Source organism: Crinia signifera, chromosome 1, assembly GCF_055691185.1.
Source record: "Crinia signifera chromosome 1, ASM5569118v1, whole genome shotgun sequence".
Classification (NCBI taxonomy): Eukaryota; Metazoa; Chordata; class Amphibia; order Anura; family Myobatrachidae; genus Crinia; species Crinia signifera.
The window spans coordinates 139,718,515-139,724,617 of NC_139217.1; the positions used below are offsets into that span (position 1 = coordinate 139,718,515).

Consider the following 6,103-nt stretch of genomic DNA (forward strand, 5'->3'; position numbering starts at 1 on the left):
TCACCAATTTCATCAGCAGAGGAGCAGATAATCCCACCGTCAACAGATCCATCCGTAAAGGTGAGCAGGCAGAAGGGTCATAACTGAGCAGGTCCGGCAGCCACACAGCACATCCTGCAAGGGAAAACAGACGGGGGGCACAGGTTATTGACTGTTTGGTTGGTTAGGAGTCTTGACACCGGATTCCCATGCGCACAGAGCGCACACACTTTACAGGGAGGCAGGGGTTCAGATTAGCATACTCACCAATTTCATCAGCAGAGGAGCAGATAATCGTCAACAGATCCATCCGTAAAGGTGAGCAGGCAGAAGGGTCATAACTGAGCAGGTCCGGCAGCCACACAGCACATCCTGCAAGGGAAAACAGACGGGGGGCACAGGTTATTGACTGTTTGGTTGGTTAGGAGTCTTGACACCGGATTCCCATGCGCACAGAGCGCACACACTTTACAGGGGGGCAGGGGTTCAGATTAGCATACTCACCAATTTCATCAGCAGAGGAGCAGATAATCCCACCGTCAACAGATCCATCCGTAAAGGTGAGCAGGCAGAAGGGTCATAACTGAGCAGGTCCGGCAGCCACACAGCACATCCTGCAAGGGAAAACAGACGGGGGGCACAGGTTATTGACTGTTTGGATGGGTAGGAGTCTTGACACCGGAATCCCCTACACAGTTTTGGAATATGGCTAACTCACCAGATTAGACGGAGATGAGATCACTCATCCAAGGTAACCAGGCTTCCACAGAAACATCCTTAAAAGCAGACAATAGAAAGGGATAACCACCAACAACCTGTATGGAAAGTATGTGAAAATGTAAAACAGGACATATGAATTTTCAATCAACAAAAATGTAAATAGATCACATCTCACCTGCATAATGAACAATCTTTTGAAATTTATTATCACTTTAGAGGACTTTTAAATAAAACTTCCAACCACGAAACAGTAATAACAGCAACTGGGCAAACAAACTCAATGAACTGTAATGAACTCCATCAAGAACAAACTCTGTAAAATAAAAGGTAAATAACATTTATGTAGATAAATGATATATTTATATATATATATATATATCTATATATATATATAGATATATAGATATATAGATATATATGTGTGTGTGTTTGTGTACAGATGATTTGTATATACTCACATGAGAAGAAGGTGTCAATAAGATGCCTTCTGGTCTCTGCTCCTTCGTCCATACCCACAGATAATACCGAAGAAAGATCCCCATCCTGGCTAACACCAGCATGAATATTCACCGGCAAACGTCTTGCGACACAGATATTATGCAGAATGCAACAGGCACTAATAATGCCGCAAACTTTTCCCGGTGAATATAAGAGGGTCCCGCCGGAGATATCTAAACACCTGAACCGGCTCTTAAGTACACCGAAGGTCCTTTCAATTACACCCCTCGATGCAATGTGAACCTCCTGGTATCTTCTTTCGGCATCACCTACAGGATCAGGTAATGGGGTCAACAGCCAAGGTTTATTCGGATAACCCGCATCACCTAAAAGGGATAATTGAAAAGGTATTAAACTTTTTTAATTACAGTAGCAACTTAAAAAAAATAATGAAAACTTACATACCCAACAGCCAGCCATCTGGCATTCGACCTTCCTCAAAGTCCAGGAATAGAGATGACTGGCTTAAAACGAAGGAGTCGTGGGTCGACCCAGGGAAACCCACACAAATGTCCAATAATCTCATTGTGGAATCACACACCATCTGTACATTGAGGGAATGGAAGTGTTTTCGATTCCGATAACATTCTTCCGATTCCCTGGGAGGTGTGAGTCGCACATGGGTGCAGTCTATCGCGCCCAACACATTGGGGAATTTCCATTTTTGAAAGAAACCAAATTTGATCTCATTCCATTCGCTGTCAGTGTCTGGAAATTTTATAACCTGGGTCGTTAATTTACGGAAAGCTTTTATGACCTGGGACAAACAGCGTGACATTGTTGGCTGAGAAAAACCGCATGTCTGGGACAAAGTAGGCTGGAAGGTGCCTGACGCAAAAAATTGCAATGCAGCCAGTAGTTTCTGGAAACCACTGACTGCATGATTTGACCGTACCCGAGGTTCCAGGTCAGCTTCCAACAGATCATACAGCGAATAGATATCCTGAGACGATAAGCGAAAGGTACCTATCACTTCCGCCTCAGAGAGACCGTCCAGTACAGGCCTAGTACGATACTGGCGTGGACGTGGAATTGAAACACGCACTGACTCACCAAATGTAGACAGATGCTGACCACGATGCTGATATCCACGCCCCTGACCATGATGCTGATATCCACGTGCCAGGCGACGACGTTTGCATCGCAGCATGTATGTCGATAGGACCATGAACATCACAATCAAGTCAGCAAAATACTCCATTATTGTAGGCAGTGATTGAAAAATAATTATTTCTTCTCCAAAAACGCAAATTGCCCTAAAAAAACGCTTCCAAATACAGCTGACTGCAATAAGCTGCTACTCCCTGAAGTCCCAAACGTAGGAGTGAGGCACTGTGAGGGGTGAACAGCATCTTGGGAAAAAATAACATGTGCTTTACCAATGCATGATGGGAAATCAAGTGTATTAATAACAATTTATATATGGCCCTTCTTAGGAAAACAGCAACTTTCAAAGAGGCAAACATTTCTCCAACAAGAATGTTTAGGTTCCGGAGGTTAAAAGGAGGCATCACTCAATAAAAATTTGTATTCGTGACCCATTGGGCGTCGAAATGAAAATGGAGAAACGGATCAAACATGTGCAGATAACAATTTCGTCATCTCACGATTGAATACATTTGTGCGAAAAAGCGAAAAAATCTATAAAAAAAAACACGAAATGTAAGGGTTTGACCAAGCGAAATAAGCGAAACGCAAGCGAAACTTAAAACTTTCGCATGCGTGAAAAATCACAACATTGAATACACGAAGTCTTTTCGTCGCGAAAAAACGAACTTTTTCAGAGAAAAAATGGATTTCGCAAGGGATTGAATACGGCCCCAAGTATCCTATTAATAAATATTGTAAAATTTAATTTCATTTTAAGGTAATGATTGATTTTGGTTTGGCTGAAGGTGATAGGTGGAAGGAATTTTTAAAGAGAATGGAACAGGATTGCATATTTCTTTCAGGAACCCAGACTTGAATTGTATTCTGTCTGTTATGATGATGACTTCTATAGACATGACCAGTGAAATTTAGTACCCCATTTTTGTAAACAAATTTACAATGTCCAATATCATTTGGATGATGATAATGATGATGATGTCTAGATAAAAATATCTCAATGAAACCTTGGGAATAGTTAATGTTTCAATTTTCTAGATGTACTTAGCCTTGAAAATTGTTTAAATGGAGAGTGATAAACCACAAACCAATCAATTATTTTTCAAAAACAGCCTGTAATATGGCAGATAGGAGCTGATTGCCTGGTGTTCTATCACTTTTTAATACTTCTGGTCCAATGACTCATAGTGAGTCTGAATATTTATTGTTAATGCAAGTGAATCAATTCTAATTATATTATCTACTATTTTGGCAAGCTGTGGTCACCAATAAAGACAATAAATAAGGGGCCAAATGTAATAGGGTGAGAGTTTCAGAAAGTGAGAGATTTTGGGAGAGTTTTCTCATTTTTGTTAAAGCAGCAATCAACTACACTGCAAAACCAACCTTTCTGAAACTCTCACCCTATTACATTTGGCCCCAGGTCTATGAGCTTATAGATTTGTAGGGATCAGCTTTAGTAGTAGAAAATGTTAAATCTGAATAAATAATTGGGAACAAAAATTTACTACAGGTGATGCAAAAATCCATCTGGTAATTAGAGTTTCTGAAAAGATTAAGGGATTTAATCATCTATACCAAACTCTTGGTTGCTCTGGTTTTTCTCTTTCAGCAGTTGCTTAGTGATTGAATATATGATCTCACTTGAGGGTATGACAAGTAGGTCATTCCAAATCTTTGGATGCGATCTTCTTTGACATTATTGGAACCAGGTTTATAAATTACTGCACAGTAGAATCTATAGACAAAATCATTGAACTTGGAAAGAATTTGTAAAGACTTAAGTTATTCTGCATTGGAATGATCTGTAGAAATGGTAAGAATTGTGGATTCTAACACTGCAGATGTTGCTACACCATTTATGTCAAATGGATGGTGAGTACTTTTTAATCCTCAAATTAATATTGTTATTTCAACACATTTTTACTAGAAGAAATAGGCATATTGGTGCAGAAGTGATTTCAAGTGATTTCAGACCACTGGGTAAATTTACTATACACCCCCTAAGAGAAAGTCGCGTACTACTTGTCAAATGAGCCTCTATTAAACATATAACATCCAGGTAATATTTTTTAAGTCAAAGGGAGCATTTCAGATTATCATTAACCCCATGAGCAATGTATGTATTTATGTGTTTTTCCAGAGCTGAACTTACCCTGACATGTTTTGGCTTTGAATTTGCATTTTTTTGCTAAAATCATGTCATTTCGGCCTGATAATGTTAGTACAGTTAAATTCATCCAGTCAGTGACCACCTCACACCTGACAATAGTGTTCACCCTCATAGACCAAAGGCTGGCTGGTTAAATGAAGTGATCGAGCAACAGCACAAACATAAAGCATACATTAAGAATATAGCACATCTATGGAACATTGCAGCACAGCAGTGGCAGACAGGAAGGCAGTTAAAAAAATGTATAACATTTATTGATTCTAATTGATTCATTACTTTTCAATAATTGATTAATTTAGAAAATTATAGTCAAACTTGGTTTGTTTTCCAGCAACTGAAAAATGTTAAGTCCATATAAGAATATAATGCTAATAGCAAGGTTTCCTGACATGGGTTTTAAAAGAAGCCAAGAAAATAAATGCTTGCACTGCAGAACTACAAACTCAAAATCTTACACTAAAAGATATTAGGGGGTTGACTTGATGGCCATAATGTCCCCATTCTTCCTAACTGCATCCCACACCCCTGCAGTACAATTAAGAGGTGCACCAGAGTCTGAGTATGAGGGATTTTACCATGTTTTTCCCCTATATCTAGTATACAAGTGGTGCAAGATGGAATTGTCATTGGGCTCTCCCAACCACTCTTATGTTGTATATTAATTTGAAAAGGATAAGTACAGTTTAACGATACAAGATCTTCAGTGGCAGGGTCTGACACTTTTGTGGCTGAAGTGCTTGATTTATTTGGGCCCGAATAAAACATTATTTTTTTGAAGGACTATGCTGGTAACTTATACTGGTCTGCTGGTTATTATTTTCTTTTTTCACACAGAAGAGGTGGCTTTTTTGGTTTTATGAACAGGCAAGTACTACAACATCAACATTCTGATTAGCTTCAGATACAAAAATGCACTTCCACACAAGCAATTTCTGTGTAAACATCTTTACTTGAGGTGCTTATCCCTGCATTTGCAGAGGGTGCAGAGATTGTGGAAGGATGTGTCTATATGAGTACAGTGCCAGAAATGTCATATTTACACATACTGTAGGTATTGTGGAAAGCCCTATACTCCTCTCAGGGATTTCTGAACACAACATTTTTTCTTCAGATTTACTTGTCCTTTTTTTTTTGGGCACTGCTTTGTCAGTTTTAAAGGTGACACCTCTGCTAGACTCTACTAGACACTAGAAAGGAGAAGGTACTGCATTATTATCACATGAGGTTACAGAAGATGTTGCCTGACTGCATTTGGCCATGGCTTCCACAAAAGGCATTATTCTACTGTAGTTTCTAAAACAGCAGTAGCACTAGAAGGAATACCACTTGCAAACATTGCAAACAAAGACCATGGCCTGAGCATTTCCTTGACCCTAGATTTGTTGTGTGGCATTTTACTAGATGTAAAATGTGCAGAGAGAATTAGATTTGGGTGAGTTATTTTGTTTCTGTGCAAGGAAAATACTGGCTGCTTTATTTTTACACTGCAATATAGATCTCACTTTGAAGTAAAACCCCACCCAAATCTAACTTCCTGTGCACAATTAACATCTGCTCCACCTGCAGTGCACATGGTTTTGTCCATTTAAGAAGGAATTTGTCAGAGTGAACCAAAAAAAAACAACC

At 39.3% G+C, this 6,103-nt stretch overlaps 1 long non-coding RNA gene across 1 annotated transcript; it reads right to left on the minus strand.

Moving 5' to 3' along the window:
- Positions 1-296: 296 nt before the first annotated feature.
- Positions 297-1,292, minus strand: LOC146026562 (uncharacterized). The gene is made up of 3 exons (XR_014454487.1): positions 1,158-1,292; positions 875-1,012; positions 297-794 (listed from the first exon to the last, which is right to left on the minus strand). It is a non-coding gene; the product is annotated as an uncharacterized LOC146026562 (long non-coding RNA).
- Between the last annotated feature and the right edge of the window lie 4,811 nt (positions 1,293-6,103).